The sequence below is a fragment of the Dipteris shenzhenensis genome, chromosome 30 (genome assembly GCF_047967505.1).
Source record: "Dipteris shenzhenensis isolate YYH24624 ecotype China chromosome 30, Dip_SZ_1.0, whole genome shotgun sequence".
In the NCBI taxonomy this organism is placed as follows: domain Eukaryota; kingdom Viridiplantae; phylum Streptophyta; class Polypodiopsida; order Gleicheniales; family Dipteridaceae; genus Dipteris; species Dipteris shenzhenensis.
This window is the reverse complement of record NC_141625.1, coordinates 7,336,458-7,353,666: the sequence shown is the minus strand read 5'-3', so window position 1 is coordinate 7,353,666 and position 17,209 is coordinate 7,336,458.

Genomic DNA, 17,209 nt, shown 5'->3' with positions numbered 1-17,209 from the left:
GGTGCAAATGGAGGGGGGAGGGGGAGGGGGTGGTGGAGATGGAGGGGGCTGGAAAAGAGAGAGAGAGAGAGAGAGAGAGAGAGAGAGAGAGGGAGGGAAAGAGGGAGGGGGTGGTGGAGATGGAGGGGGAAGGGGGAGGGGGTGGAAATGGAGGGGGAAGGGGGAGGGGGAGGTGGAGATGGAGGGGGGAGGGGGAAGGGTTGGTGGAAATGGAGGGGGGAGGGGGAAGGGGTGGTGGAGATGGGAGGGAAAGAGAGAGAGAGAGAAAAGGGGAGGGAAAGAGGGAGGGGGTGGTGGAGATGGAGGGGGGAGGGGGTGGTGGAAATGGAGGGGGAGGGGGGAGGGGGTGGTGGAGATGGAGGAAGGAGGGTGGTGGAGATGGAGGGGGAAGGGGGAGGGGGTGATGGAAATGGAGGAGGAGGGGGGAGGGGGAGGGTGTGGTGGAAATGGAGGGGGGAGGGGGAGGGTGTGGTGGAAATGGGAGGGGCAAAAAAAAAAGAGAAGAAATAAAAAACTTGAGGGACAGAAATCGAGGGAGGTAGAGGTGGTCACCTGAACGCTCTCCAAGTCTTTCTCGATGTAACGGGATTGTTGAGGAACAATGGACGGTGGGTGGATGGTTGGGTTATTGCTGCGAGATGGGCTCGAAGTCACTTACAATGTGAGGATGGGAGTAAGGTGGTGAGGAGGGCTCGGAATGAAGAAGAAAATGGAGGCAAAAAGTGAAAGATGAAGACTGAGGGAGTGGAGTTGGTTTTTATAGGATTTGAGTTTAGGTTTAGGGTCTAAACTCTTCCCAAGCCATAACTCTTTATGGATAGCTCGGTTTGCTTTTCTAAAAAAAGGTAAAATGATCAAAATTGCAAGCTCTATGCATTCGTGTCCACTACCTAGCCTAATTGTATATCATGTGGCTTCTATTTAAGAAATAAAGACAATTTCTTAAGGTATTAATCCAAGGTTGATGCTTGAGGTAGATATGTTTGGCTAGAAATGCAAAAAAAATTTTACTCTCCTTGCCCTTGAGTGTTATGTTCGTGAAAGTTCGAAGTAGTTTGTTTTTTACACATACCTACGTATGTTTACTCGCTACTTGAGACGCTAGTCTCCCCGACAATGGCACCAAATGTTGGCTCTTTCCTACTGCTTTCGTAGGAAGAGCTGGGTTCTCTGAGTATGTAGGGTTCCGAGGCTTTTTGTCACCTACAAATATATTGGGGTTGTCAGTTGTAGTATGTGTAGCTTAGGACCTCGAGTCGTGTTCTGGTGAAAGATGTAGGCTTAAGTGTGGTAAGAAAACAAAGTGCATGCATGTGTAAAAGGAACATGTATCATCATGATTGAGGTAATGAAGGCTTTTGCCTTCATTGGGGGTTGTAGGGTTTAGGAGGAGTTTAAGGGTTAGAAGGAGGTTCCAAGATTAGAAGGAGGTTCCAAGGTTCAGAAGGAGGTTCCAGGGTTTAGAAGGAGTTCCAGGGTTTAGAAGGAGGTTCTAGGGTTTAAAAGGAGTTCCAGGGTTTAGAAAGAGGTTTCAGGGTTTAGAAGGAGTTCAGGGTTAGAAGGAGGATCCAAGGTTCACAAGGAGGTTCCAGGGTTAGAAAGAGGTTCCAGGGTTTAGAAGGAAATCCAAGGTTTAGAAGGAGGTTCCAAGGTTTAGGAGTCCAGGGTTAGAAGGAGGTTCCAAGGTTCACGGTAGATTACATGGTGGAGAACTCGTCTCCCTTGTAGATCATGGAGTTTAAGGGATGAGGAACAAAGGGTTTAGGGGGAGCATAGGAGTGGGAGAGAAAGAAGCTGTAAGAGCATGGGGGAAAGAAGAGAGAGGAGGGAGGAGGAGGAGGGAGGGGAAGGAGAGAGGAGGAGGAGGAGGAGGAAGAGGGAGGAGGAGGACAGAGGAGGAGTAGGAGGACGAGGAGGAGGGAGGACGAGGAGGGAGGAGGAGAGGGAGAGGGTGGGTTGCAAGGTTGGAGGAAAGGGGAGGAGGAGTTGCAAGGTTAGGACATGCTTTTGGACGTGGAGTGCAAGGAAGCATGGACACTTGAGACAAATGCGTGGAATACCAAAGTAGACTCAACACAATGCTCCAAAGAGTGTGGGCTTCATTCCATTATGGGGTATTTATAGAAGTTGGAGAGCTTCTCTCTCTGCATGTAGGAATCGTAACACAAAGTTGTAACACAAAGTTGTATCACAAAGTTGTATCACAAATTTGTAACACAAAGTTGTATCATAAAGTTGTAACACAAAGTTGTAACACATTCTCTTTCTACATGTAGAAGTTGTAACACAAAATTGTAACACATTCTCTTTCTACATGTAGAAGTCATATGTAGAAGTTGTAACACAAAGTTGTAACACAAAGTTGTATCACAAAGTTGTAACACAAAGTTGTAACACATTCTCTTTCTACATGTAGAAGTTGTAACACAAAGTTGTAACACAAAGTTGTATCACAAAGTTGTATCATAAAGTTGTAACACAAAGTTGTATCACATTCTCTTTCGGGCATTTCTACCACTAGAGGTAGTCCCTCCTAATTGTATTTGATATTTTAAGTGCACTAGTTCGCTGACGCTAAAAATTGATATTTTTAACTTGGCATTGATATTGTTTTTCTCTATGTTTGATAAGAGTTTGAGTATCAAGTGATAGCCTAGCGGCTCTCACTTATTTCTATTTTCTATGATATTGTATGGGATTGAGAGGATGAGTGGAATGGCTCATTGTAAATACCATAGGTATGAATTATAAATACCTTGGTATGGGGTGAGAGTTATTTGTGTATGGGATACTATGAGTTTTTTAGAAAATAGGAAGAGTGAGTCATATAAAGAGGTGGGCTTATGTCCACGTGTTCCAATAATATAAGAGAGGCCACATGCCAAGCGTGTGGAAGGCATGTGGAGGAGTGTGAATCCTTCTAGAACTCCTATGTGCAATAAGGAGGATGTGGACATGTGGAAAAGAGAGGGTCCCTATGGGCTCCATGTGAGGAGACTCTTGACTTTCTCAATATTTTAAGAGTCTTGAGCATCTTTTGATGGGACACATGGCAAGAGTAGCCAAAAAGGACATGGATGGTGACATACGTGCTTATGTGATTGATGGGGAAAAGAATCTACAGGCAGCAATTGTAAATGGGTGAAGGAGGGTGACAAAATCTCTATAAAAGGAGCCCTCCTCTCCCTTGTTCATCAATCTCTTCCACCATTGGGCCTTATGTTGCTGTAGTTCTAGTCTCCTCAAGCCTCTTCCATGAGCCTTCTCTTCCTCTTGTAGATATTCTCTTATGTAGACTCTTGAGTCCTTCTCTCTCTAGTTTATTCTCTCTCTATGAGTAGTCTTGGAGCTTCCGCTCCCTCTTGTATGTATGAAACCTCTTCTTCTCCCTTGTGTTTGTAGTGTTGAGGTGGATTCTCACTCTATTTGTAATGAAGGTCACTTCAGGTTCTCTCTCTCTTGAGTGTCTCTTCCCTTTTCTTTCTTTCAAAGCCTTAAAAGTTCTTTCTATTCGGCTGCTCACTGTGCACACATGGTCCATTTGTTTCCCGAGCCACTATGCAAACTTCTTCCCCTCTTCTAGGCAAAATCTATGAGGGGTGGATCGTTGATGAAGGTGGAGTCTTGAGGGAGCATCCTGCTCAGGCGAAATTAGCCTAGGTGGAGGGTAGTTTTCATGACAGTTTGACCCTCTATTAGTGTTTTGCTCATAACTTTCTGCTCGGTAGTCCGATTGTAATGAAATTTATATCAGCGCGAAGCCTCTTCAAGTCGCATGTTCCTATATAGTCAGATCTTGAATCAGATACTGCTGCAAAAAGTTATGAGTCTCTGTGTTTGACAGTCTGTTTTCATGACAGTTTTTACCCCCTTCCAGTAAACTGTCCATATCTCTTCAACCGTCTGTCTGTTTTCAATGAAACTTATATCAACGTGAAGCCCATCTCAAGGTGCATCTCTTTGTGTACTTCAGTCTTTGATATCATGTCTCTATTGAAAGTTATAGGCCTCTGTGTCTAATGACAGTTTGTAGAGTGTTTTGAGCTAAGTATAAAGGTGTCTATGAAGGAGGTGCAATGTTTCCTCGGAATCTACCCATCCGACCTAATCAGCCCCTTCAAACTCCTCGATATATATCAGTTCATGTCATGTTGAGCCGCAAGATCTTCTTTCAACAACGTATCGCTCTTCTCTTTGGTGTAGACCGGCTCGCTGAGATTATGGCCTCTGTTGATCCTTTCCTTCTTCCTATGCTTGACTACAACATCACTTGGGATGTTACCATCTTCATTCTCATCTAAGGGAGGAAAGTATGGTGTGGTATCTTGGCATAAAAGCTTCTTTCTAATGTCTCATTCTCAATGATAAGTATCTTTGGCAGTCAGTTCGAATGCTGCAGGAAGTGAAGAGGTGCGTGAAGTTTATTACCCCCAACTTCATGTCACATCTTTTGGTGGAGACGCCGGGTACGTTTGGTATTGGATTTATCCCACCTTACTAAATGGTCTCGGGTGTACTTGATTGCATGTTATGCCTAGAAGAGGCATGTGTTTTGATGAGATAAAGAAGATGCCTGGAAGAACTCCGTTAGAAGAGATTGCAACCCGTTTAAGAGAACTTGAAGATTGTGAAGGTGATGCTCAAGCTATTCGATAGTCACCATGATCATATCCTTTATGTTTGCACTGTTGAGTATGTTGGTGAATCGACAACACCGGCAGCAGGCACAATGATAGATTGGGGATTGTTCCATGCACTGGTAGCTTGCTGTGAAGAAGAGTTGAGTCTTTGGGTAGTTTTTGACTATAACAATGGAGTGGTGATTCTCAATGCTTTCAAATTATTTTGCTATGCAAATGATGAAGATTACAATATCTTGAAGCTTTTATGTGCACTTCCTATTGTGAGAAGGGTGATTCTAGAATGCATGTATACACAATGTTTTCATGGTGCTGGTTGGTCACTTATTTTTGAAGATTTTGTTGAGGATCACATTGTGGAGGGTTTTCAACAAGTGGTTATGCATAATAAGTTGGTCTTGGTATACTAAGGCTCTGTGGGATCTTGTTCGGATCTTATTTGGGATATTATTTGGATCTTGGTGTTTCCTTTTTGTGTTTCATCATGGTGAAGATTCCAGTGTTTCGAGGGACCCAAGGGGAAGACCCGGAGTCTTATCTTCGGGATTTTGTTCGAGGATGCCGGCTTTCTGGATGGTCCATGAAGGATCGGGCAGAGATTTTGCCTGATTTTCTTGAAGGTGTAGCCTTGAGTTGGCATGAGACCTTACCAGACTCTACCAAGGAGGACTGGGACCAAGTGGTGGCAGCAATGAAGCAGAGATTTGGGGCAGTGGAGCCGCCAAATGCTTTGATGTTGTAGTTGGACCGATTCTATCAAGGAGAGGGTGAGTTGGTCTCTGCGTTGGCAATCCGATATGAAACTTTATGGACAAAGTATGAAAGGGCAGCTTTGCGAGCTATGGCATCAGCATCATCGGCCCCTCAAAGTCTCTCAGGGATGGAGCACTTAAAGATGAGCAAATTTGTTATGGCTTTGGAGCCTCGTCTTCGCTCAAAAGTTATGAGTAAAGATCCAACAACATACATGGAGGCACTTCGCATTGCGACCAAGAATAAAGATCGAATCCTCTTTTGTGTCTTCAACAGCTTCAACTTCTAAGGTGGAGGTAATGAGCACTCCTTAGGTACCAAAGTCCTTTGAGTTAGATCATAATATCTCCCAATTGATGGCAGAGTTTGTTGATTTGAAATTTCATTTGGTTAATGCACAACAACCTAGAGCACCAAAGAGTGAAGATAGGCCTCGAGATAGGAGTGGGGTCACTTGCTATGAATGTAATTAAAAAGGTCACTATCGCCCCGAGTGTCCTAGATTGAGAAAGAAAGAAGAAAAACAAGTATCCTTGTTAGAAGCTTCTTCAGGGGATGAGGAAAGAGAGGTAATGATGGCTAAACGGGGGCGTGGTAAACCAAAAGAAGAAGAAGAAAGCAAGGAAGAGGAACATCAGGAAGACGAACATCAAGAAGAGGAACACCGTAGTAAGAAAAAGAAGGCATCTAGAAGGAGAATTAGCCAGTTAGACTTTCCTTTAGGACAAGGAATTCAAAGCTATGACTTGTTGTCCGACCATAAAGAAAAGGAAGCTCATATTACCTTTGGTCAATTACTTGCTTTGTCTCCAAAACTATGGAAGGAATGGGGAAAACTAGCAAGCACAAGAGTGTCAAAGAAGAAAAAGAAGAAAAGTGCCATTCTTGTTGTTCAAAAGGTAGATATAGATGTACCTGTGGTTGATGTGATCATTGATGGTCAAGTGATTTCTAATGTGTACATTGATGGAGTTGCATCGATTAATGTCATGAGTGAGAAGACCATGATTGATGCTGATTTAAAATACTCTAGTACTACCTCTCCTTATCGCATCAAATTGGCTGACAACACTAGGGTTAAGACCTTGGGAGTTGTGAAGAATCTAGAAGTGGATGTATGTGGAATTTCTGTGCCGACTACTTTTCAGGTGATCCCTACCAAGCCAGATGCACGTGCCTATCCATTGATTTTGGGAAGGCCTTGGCTATGCAAGGTGAAGGCTGTTCAAAAGTGGGATACTGGAGAATTGATTTTGCAGGGAAATGATAAGAAGGTGCACTACAACATCAGAAGCTGCAAAAAGGAAGTTGTCAAGGAGGAGTCTTCAACATCAGAGAGTTCAAGCTCTGACTTAACCGATGAAGAAGAAGAGACAGGGTGTAGCTCTGAGGAGTCCAACTCAGAGGGTGAGGTGGAAGGAGTGGCCTTTGGTCTTTGTCTTGGTGCTGATCGGGATGAGTCAAGAAGGAACAAGGTGGTGGTGCAAGAAGATCCTATAGAGACACTTCATGTGGAGGATGTAGAGCACACTAAACGACGCCAACGCAATGAAGAGCTTCTTGGTGATTCTCTATCAGGTAGTGAGAAGCTCCAGTACTTGGATATGCTAGATGATTTTCCATGTCTCTTTGCAACAAGCTATTCACAGGTTCGACCAGTCTCTCTTGTGGAGCACAAGATTGAGTTAAAGTCAGAAAGCAAGCCAGTTGTGCAACGCTTAAGGTGATTGGGGGTGATCCAAGCTGAGGCACTAAAGAAAGAGGTAACACAACTACTTGAGGCAGGATTCATCTTTCATGTTGATGATTCAGAATGGATATCTCCTGTAGTTGTCACACCAAAGAAAGGAAATAAGTGGCGAGTTTGTGTGGACTTTCGTCCTTTGAATGCATGCATTAAGAGGGATCATTTTCCTTTGCCATTCCAAGATGAAATACTAGACCAAGTAGCAGGGCATGAGATGTATTCTGTATGTGATGGGTATTCTGGGTACTTTCAAATTCGTATTCGGGAGGAAGATCAAAAGAAAACATCATTTGTCACACCTTGGGGAGTTTTTGCTTACCGAGTGATGCCTTTTGGGTTGACCAATGCACCAGCTACATTTCAAAGGTTCATGAGTCAAGTTCTTGAGCCTTACTTGGGAAAGATCATAAGGGTGTTTTTGGATGATTTTTGCATTTATTCTCGACACATGGATCACATGGAGAAGTTAAAAATGGCCTTAGCTAGGATTGATGAAGCAAAAGGGTATCTAAATCCTAGCAAGTGTCATTTGGCTCGAACAAAAGTAGTCTTGTTGGGGCATATTGTGTCTCAAGAAGGCCTGCAAATGGATCCTAATAAGGTTAAAGCAATCATGGCATTGCCAAGTCCTGAGAGTGTCACTGGTGTTCGCAGAATTCTAGGAAAGAGCAAGTATTATCAACGCTTTTGTGATGATTTCACAGAGATAGTGCATCCCATGAACTTGTTGACAAGAAAAGGAGTTTCTTTCCAATGGGGTATGGAGCAACAAGAGTCTTTCCAGCAACTTAAGGAGGCCATGAGTAAGGGCCCAATATTGAAGCCCCCTGATTGGTCTCAAGACTTTTATGTAAATCCAAGTGTATCTTTGCATTCAGTTGGTGCTGTATTGCTACAAAAAGGAGAGACAGGTAGAATGCAACCCATCTATTATGCCAGCCGATAGCTTACAGATGTGAAAACAAGGTATGAAGAAATGGAGCAGCAAGCTCTCTCTTTGGTGTTTTCCGTCAGAAAGTTTCGCTCCTATTTATTACCTCGACCATTTTTCTTCCTTACCTCTCAGTCTATATTAGCATATCTAGTTCGCAAGCCTAATCCTGGGGGGAGATTTGCAAAATGGTTGTTAGAGCTTCAAGAGTTCTCTTTCTCTTTTGTCACTGAAAATACCACTAGGTCCACTATGGCAGATTTGCTCACAGGACGGGAGGATCTAGGAGAAGAAAAGAAATGTAAGGAGAACATTAAAGATGAAAGGGATACACCACCGACAGCTTTTGTTTTGTATTTTGATGGGGCTTTTAGTCCTTCATGCCAACAAGGAGCCAGGGGGATAGTCTTGATGAATCCTAAAGGTCAAGAGGTATGGGCAAGAGGACAAGAGCTTCCAGGTATCACAACTAACAATGCAGCTGAGTATAATGCTTTGATTCTTGGTTTGGAGGGTTGTCTTCAAAGTCAAGTTAAAGAATTGGAAGTAAGAGGAGATTCTCAGCTTATTATAAAGCAAATGCAAGGGCATTACCAGACAAGAAGTCCTCAATTGAAGGAGCTTAATCAAAAGGCTATGGCACTATGTAGTCAGTTTGATTTTTGCAAGTTTGTTCATATAAACAGAAAAGAAAATCAAAGGGCAGATGAGTTAGCTACTCAAGCCATTGTAGTACAAGACCAGGGGGTGGTTTCTTGGGTAGACACTGGATGGCCAAAACTACAAGATGTTCAGCAATATGTGGAAGAAGGCATGTTTCCTTGAGGGTTAACTCCACAACAGAAGCAGAGATTGGTTACTTTTGGCCATGCCTCCATAAGGATGTATATGACTGTCACAAATGGAACCTTTCAGCTTGAGGATGTTGATGGCATGGTGATACCCGGACGCACCAATGAGTATCGCCTTAAATTCTTCTATGCTTGACCACCTTGAGGGCCAGCAGACCCTCTCTGTACTAGAGAGGATCTGCTGGGGGGAAAAGATGTGACACTAAAAATTGATATTTTTAACTTGGCATTGATATTGTTTTTCTCTATGTTTCATAAGAGTTTGAGTATCAAGTGATAGCCTAGCGGCTCTCACTTATTTCTATTTTCTATGATATTGTATAGGATTGAGAGGATGAGTGGAATGGCTCATTGTAAATACCATAGGTATGAATTATAAATACCTTGGTATGGGGTGAGAGTTATTTGTGTATGGGATACTATGAGTTTTTTAGAAAATAGGAAGAGTGAGTCATATAAAGAGGTGGGCTCATGTCCACGTGTTCCAATAATATAAGAGAGGCCACATGCCAAGCGTGTGGAAGGCATGTGGAGGAGTGTGAAGTCAAGAGGAATCCTTCTAGAACTCCTATGTGGAATAAGGAGGATGTGGACATGTGTGAGGAGACTCTTGACTTTCTCAATATTTTAAGAGTCTTGAGCATCTTTTGATGGGACACATGGCAAGAGTAGCCAATGGTGACATACGTGCTTATGTGATTGATGGGGAAAAGAATCTACAGGCAGCAATTGTAAATGGGTGAAGGAGGGTGACAAAATCTCTATAAAAGAAGCCCTCCTCTCCCTTGTTCATCAATCTCTTCCACCATTGGGCCTTATGTTGCTGTAGTTCTAGTCTCCCCAAGCCTCTTCCATGAGCCTTCTCTTCCTCTTGTAGATATTCTCTTATGTAGACTCTTGAGTCCTTCTCTCTCTAGTTTATTCTCTCTCTATGAGTAGTCTTGGAGCTTCCGCTCCCTCTTGTATGTATGAAACCTCTTCTTCTCCCTTGTGTTTGTAGTGTTGAGGTGGATTCTCAGTCTATTTATAATGAAGGTCACTTTAGGTTCTCTCTCTCTTGAGTGTCTCTTCCCTTTTCTTTCTTTCAAAGCCTTAAAAGTTCTTTCTATTCGGCTGCTCACTGTGCACACATGGTCCATTTGTTTCCCGAGCCACTATGCAAACTTCTTCCCCTCTCCTAGGCGAAATCTATGAGGGGTGGATCGTTGATGAAGGTGGAGTCTTGAGGGAGCATCCTGCTCATGCGAAATTAGCCTAGGTGGAGGGTAGTTTTCATGACAGTTTGACCCCCTATTAGTGTTTTGCTCATAACTTTCTGCTCGGTAGTCCGATTGTAATGAAATTTATATCAGCGCGAAGCTCTCTTCAAGGCGCATGTTCCTATATAGTCAGATCTTGAATCAGATGCAGCTGTAAAAAGTTATGAGTCTCTGTGTTTGACAGTCTATTTTCATGACAGTTTTTACCCCCTTCCAGTAAACTGTCCATCTCTCTTCAACCGTCTGTCTGTTTTCAATGAAACTTATATCAACGCGAAGCCCATCTTAAGGCGCATCTCTTTGTGTACTTGAATCTTTGATATCATGTCTCTTTTGAAAGTTATAGGCCTCTGTGTCTAATGACAGTTTGTAGAGTGTTTTGAGCTAAGTATAAAGGTGTCTATGAAGGAGGTGCAATGTTTCCTCGGAATCTACCCATCTGACCTAATCAGCCCCTTCAAACTCCGCGATATATATCAGTTCATGTCATGTTGAGCTGCAAGATCTTCTTTCAACAACGTATCGCTCTTCTCTTTGGTGTAGACCAGCTCACTGAGATTATGGCCTCTGCTGATCCTTTCCTTCTCCCTATGCTTGACTACAACATCACTTGGGATGTTACCATCTTCATTCTTATCTAAGGGAGGAAAGTATGGTGTGGTATCTTGGCATAAAAGCTTCTTTCTAATGTCTCATTCTCAATGATAAGTATCTTTGGCAATCATTTCGAATGCTGCAGGAAGTGAAGAGGTGCGTGAAGTTTATTACCCCCAACTTCACGTCAACCAAACCGGATAGACATCCAAGTACTGCAGATTTTTGTGGGGTTTTTGACATTGCTCCAAGATGTGGTATACAGCTCAGTCCAAACCAAGGACTTAGACCAGCAAATGACTGAGTCTTTCTTGGACGGGATGTAACATGAGTGACCGATCATGAATACTTGTAACATTGTTATTTTTATATATCATCCAAGTTTGGATCCACTCCATTGTTCAAGTTTGTATATTTACAGTGACATGATAAATGATGTGATAAGTAATATTTAAATATTGTTTGTATAAGTAAATGATGCGATAAAAATGATGATTTAATTGTCAAATATGATAAATGATGCAATAATTAATGTTTAAATATTATTTGTATAAGTGAATAATGCGATAAAAATGATGGTCCAATTTTAAAATATGATAAATGATGCGACATTAAATATTTAAATATTGTTTGTATAGGTTTAATATTGTTTAATATTATTTGTGGTTACAAATTAATTCTATCTTCTTGTCATTTTTTAGGCTAAGTATGAGCATGGAGGGAGAGAACTTAGAGAACATTCTCCCACAGGATCCTCCCCAACTAGAGCAACCTCCAGTCCAAGAGGGCCCACAAGGTGCTTTTGTGCCTCAAGAGGCTGATTTAGCAGACCAGCTAAATCACGCCAAGGCTCAGGATATCTTACAAGCGCAAAGAGAGATGCTAGGCAGAGAGGGGCTAGGTATTTTTACTACTGGTCCAGTGGATGATGATACCATGCAAGGCGACCAGTCTCTCTTCGACAAGTACAGAGACTATGTCCATCAGAGTTCGTAAGAAACACCTTGTTTCTTCATTTAGGAAATGCTAGGAATAAATATGCACAGCCCAAGTTGTCAGACTTGTGGCACAAAACCCTAGCCCACATCCTTCTCCAACGATTCATAGAGGTGGAAGGAAGCATCCCAAACAACTAGCAAATACCCATGTATTTCATTCAGTAGGTGTATGTCTACGACGTCTTGCATCGACGCATGGATTGGAATGATAAGAATAACTTGTCAGGAACAGGAAAAGGATGCCCTACAGAGTGCAAGCAAGCAAGGATAGAGAACAGAGAGCCTGTGTCTCAAAGACCTCGTGTGCTAACTCCCCAAGCACACAATGATCTTGTTGACTTGGCCACATCTGCCATACCTCTCCGTCAACAAGGTGTTACTGCTGAGGAGTTACAAGATCGCATTGCATCACAAGCCAAAGAGATTGAGGACCTGCAAGCACGCGTATAGACGTTGGAGTTTGAGCTTGCACGCTACAGACAAGCATTTGGAGATTTCGATGCAACTGAGGATACTGACATTTTTCATTTTGAGGACCTCACTAAAATAGATTCACAGGGTGTAGGACCAAGCACTCAGGGAACGATAGATGTGGATCCTACTGCATAATTATGTACATTGTAAACTACATATATCTTTATAATACTCTTCTTCTGCAATGATGGTTCAAGTGATATGAGTTAAGTGATTCAAGTGGACTAAGTGATATAAGTGACTTAAGTGATTTAAGTGGACTAAGTGACTTAAGTGATTTAAGTGGACTAAGTGATTTAAGTGGACTAAATGATCTAAGTGAACTAAGTGGTATAAGTGATTTAAGTGGTTTTCAATAAATTAGGTGGACTTGTAAAGTTAATGCAAAAATATTAAAATATATCGACGTGAATTAGTGCACATAATAGCTAGATCAACCCTTGAGACTTGAAAATATAAACTTCAATTGTGCATAGTCGATTATTATTTCCTGTAAGAAAATAATACAACGTCTGTGCTCAATAGATAACAAGATCTCGTACGCAAGAGAGAAAACAAGATAGTATGGAGAATCAAAAATTTGATTATTGTAGAACTGATACAATAGATGGCGCTGTCTCCCAACCGTGCGCTCCTATGAAAGAAGCTTCGATGGCATGCTGGAAATAGTAGAAGACAGAGGCTGGATGCTAAGGAATCAGGGTTGCTGAAGCCAATGATGAAATGGGCTTCACGGGTTTGCTCTTATATAGCCACCAGTCGTAGTCGGTTAGGCTCAATTGGGTGACCGACCCAGTCTGCCCAAAACGGTCGACTGGGGGTCAGTCCCGAAATAGGCCACCAACCATACGATAGAACCGGTGCACAAAACAGAGCCATCCAGGATCATTTGAGGCTCCAAACGGGTCCTGCAACCCGAGAGTGGGCTGCCCCGACAAATGCTCCGTCTACCCTCAGTGCAGTCAGTCAAGGGATGCCTTCCCGCACTTGCATGTAGCCTAGTTGGCGGTGTGCCAACTCTATCTGAAGCCATCCAGCCATCAAGCCACACATGGCCCCCATTTGGTGTCCAAACCAGGACCTACCGGATAACCGAGCTACTCAAATGCCTTCTCCTCATATGGGGGGCTTACAAGTAGAGTTAGCTGGTTCTCACGTAGTTACACGAGAGTGGAGCATTGATATCTAACACCCCCCCTCAATGTCCACCCGCAAGTGAACTTACTTTTTCGGCCCAATGCCAAGTCGATGAAGATGCCTCTCCAGTAAGTCTCTTCCAAGAGCCTTCGTGAAGATGTCTGTAGCATTCTTTGTAGTTGGACAGTATACCAAGTCGACCTCTCCATCCATGATGAGCTCGCGTACAAAGTGATATTGAATCTCAATGTGTTTTGTGCGAGCGTGGAACACCGTGTTCTTTGCAATCGCCATGCAACTCTGATTGTCATATGATAACTACGTAGGCTTGTTCTGGACTGCACCCATGTCCCCCAAAGTCCTCCTCAACCACACTGCCTCGCAAGAAGCAAAGCATGTAGGTTTGTACTCGGCCTCGGTAGAAGAAAGAGCAACTGTGGGTTGCTTCTTGCTGACCCATGACACAACTCCATATCCAAGTGAGAAACAATACCCTGTCACTGATCTCCTGCTGTCCACGTCTCCTGCCCAATCCGAGTCACTGAATCTGGTCAAGATGTTTCCCTTGGTATAGGCGATGCCATAATCAAGTGTGCCTTTGATGTATTTCAACACCCACATCCCTGCCCTCCAATGGTTCTCCCGGGGCTTATTGGAAAACCTGCTTAGTACACCAGTCGCAAAACTGATGTCTGACCATTTGTTGCACAAGTAAATCAAACTGCCCACAAGCCTTATGTACTTCGCTTCGTCCACCAGTGGTGATGAATCCTTGTTTGAGAGCTTCACATCAACCTCCATAGGGGTACCAACTGTCTTGCACTCAGCCATGCCAAATGCCTTCAGTATCTCTCCAGCATACTTCAGATGTGAAATGAAGATCTGTTTCGGCTCCTGCCAAACTTCAATCCCTAAACAGAAATGCATCCTGTCATTTCAAACTCTCTTCCTAGCAAATGCTTCATCTACAAGATCTTCTCTTCATGGTTCCTTGTTATGACAAGGTCATCCACATAAAGGACCACAATCATACACCTACCTCCTTCTCTCAAGATATACAAATTTGCATCAGATGGGCTCCTCCTGAACCCGTTTTGTAGAAAGTAGGCATCAATTCGTTGGTACCACGCTCGTGGAGCCTATTTCAGCTCGTAAAGTGCCTTCTTCAATTTGCAGACTTTACCTTCTGAACCGCGGATCTCAAAACCTGGTGGTTGTTCCACGTATGCCTCCTCCTTGAGATCTTCATTCAGAAAGGTAGATTTCACATCCATCTGAAACACGGGCCAACTTCCCTAGGCAGCTAAAGCCAAAACACTACGAATTGTGGTTAGTCGAGCTGTGGGAGCAAAAGTATCTTAATAATCAAAACCATGTACCTGTGCAAATCCTTTTGCCACGAGCCGAGCCTTGTACTTATCCAACATGTCGTCGGACTTGTACTTGGTCTTGTACACCCACTTGGTTCCGATTACCTTGCGTTTTGGTGGTCGATCCACAAGGTCCCAAGTGTTGTTCTTCATTATGGATTTTGTGCCCTTCTTTGCTCCTCTAATCTCTTGGACCGGCGGTGTTCGGATGGTTCCTCCTCAATGGCTGGAGGTTCTCTGCCATCCAAAAGCTACTTTACCCAAATGGCCGTTGCCATTGTGGTTCTGCAGGCTCTTCTTCATCTTCTCTGTCTTGAATCCTCCCAAGCACTGTTGGGGGAGTTCGGTCTACTATTGGTGGCGGTACTGGATGGATATCCTAGTCCTGGTTGTCTAGGAAGGAAGCATCCTCCTCCAATTGATGCGGCTGTTCTGAGAAGACCACATCGCGACTTATAATTACCTTCTTGGTAACAGGGTTATAGAGACGGTAACCCTTCGCCTCTTCACTATAGCCCAAGAAAATACACTTTCGGCTCTTCGGTTCCCATTTGGTCCTGGTAGCATCAGGGACATGCACAAAACAGTCACATCCAAAAACTCTGAAATGCGCAGCTGAAGGTTTCTTACCAGAAAAGGCTTGCAGTGGAGTCATCCCATTCACAGCCTTCGTGTAGCTATGATTCAAGATGTAAATTGCAGTGTTACATGCTTCAGCCCAGAAAGTCTTTGGCAAATCTTTCTCTTTCATCATACTCCGGCCCATTTTGCAAATGACGTGCATCTTGCGTTCTACTACATTTTGCTATGATGTATGTGGCGGGGGTTTCTGCCTCTTGATTCTGTGACTTTTGCAGTAACTTTCGAATTTAGTTGATGTGAACTCTCCACCTCTGTTTGATCTCAACTTCTTCACCTTCCTCCCTGTTTCTTTCTCGACCATTACATGCCATTCCTTGAACCTACTAAAAGCCTTGTCTTTAGTCTTCAGGAAGTATATCCATATCCTTCTACTATAGTCGTCGATCAGCATCATGAAGTAGTAGGAACCACCCAAAGCTTCCGTCTCCATCTTTCCGTAGAGGTCCGTGTGTATGAGCTCTAGAGGAGCCTTTGCCCTAGTGGCCTCTTTAGGAAAGGGATGCCGATGCTGCTTGCCCATCATGCAAGCTTCACATACATCGGGCAGATCTGAAATTTCTGGTAGGTCTACAATCATTCCCCTTTTATGCATCTCCTTCAAAGAACTAAGGTTTAGATGACCAAACCTCTCATGCCATAGCTTAGTGTTATTCACATCCATTCGAGCACTGAAAGCTGAGAGTTCGTAAATGTTGTTGCGCTGTGTACCTTTACCAACGACCTTCCCTTGAAGATCCAGAATCTGTGCACCATTCTTATCGAATTAAACTTTGAGGTCCCAATCCGTGATCGCGGAAACGGACAACAAGTTCCTCTTGATATCTGGCACATAAAGAACATCGGACAACTATTTTACAACTCCATCTGACTTGAGAGCAATCATGCCTTTTCCTTTTGCTGGACATTTTGCATCATTGCCGACTGCTACCAGGATGTCATTCCCTACCGGCCGTAGAGAGGTATACCAATCCTTCTGACTGGTCATGTGGCGCGATGCAGCACTGTCAATGATCCAAGGTTCATCCATAGGTACATGAACTACCTCCGTACAAATCTCCTCAATTGCTACAAACAGCTCTATTGGTGCTGCCTGCACACTGTTGCTGGACTCTTTCTTTACTCCGTTCTTCTCATTCCGTTCTTCTCATCTGCAATCTTCTTTCGGCACTCATTCTGCTTGTGCCGTGCCTTGTTGCAATAGAAGCACTTGATCTTCTTCTTTCTCTTTTTATCATCAGAAGAAGATGGGTTACCAGAGTCCTTACCCTTACCTTTCTTTGATCCGGTCTAGAAAGCCGAATCTTCTCTAGTCCTCATCTTTTGAGGCATCTCGTCCTCCAGTAGCATTGTGCTGAAATCCTCAACGTTGAGGGGCAGATTTCTGTTCTGCGTATTCAGCGCTGTAACAAGACCATCGTACTTTGGTGGGAGAATCTGTTGGGATATCTCAAGGTGTATGCCTCAGGCACACCTTATGTTTCTATGTGTGAGTGCTAGAGGCATAGTTAGGTGCCCACAAGCACAGTTAGGTGGTGGAGAGCCACATAGGATGATTGAGAGAATCTAGGAGCAGATTGAGGAGATGATTGTGGAGCTCTGAGGTCATCAGTGATGTCAGTGAGCATGTATGAGGTGCCTACTTAAGGACCTCACTCTTCTTCATTCTACAACCAAGTAATGCAAGTATTCTGAGTTTGTGTCCACTCTTTGCTTTCCTTTCAGCTATCCAACATGGTATCAGAGCCATTTGATCCTCCTTGAGCCCATTTTTGCCACATCATCATCTTCTTCCTCTTCTTCTTCTTCACCATCT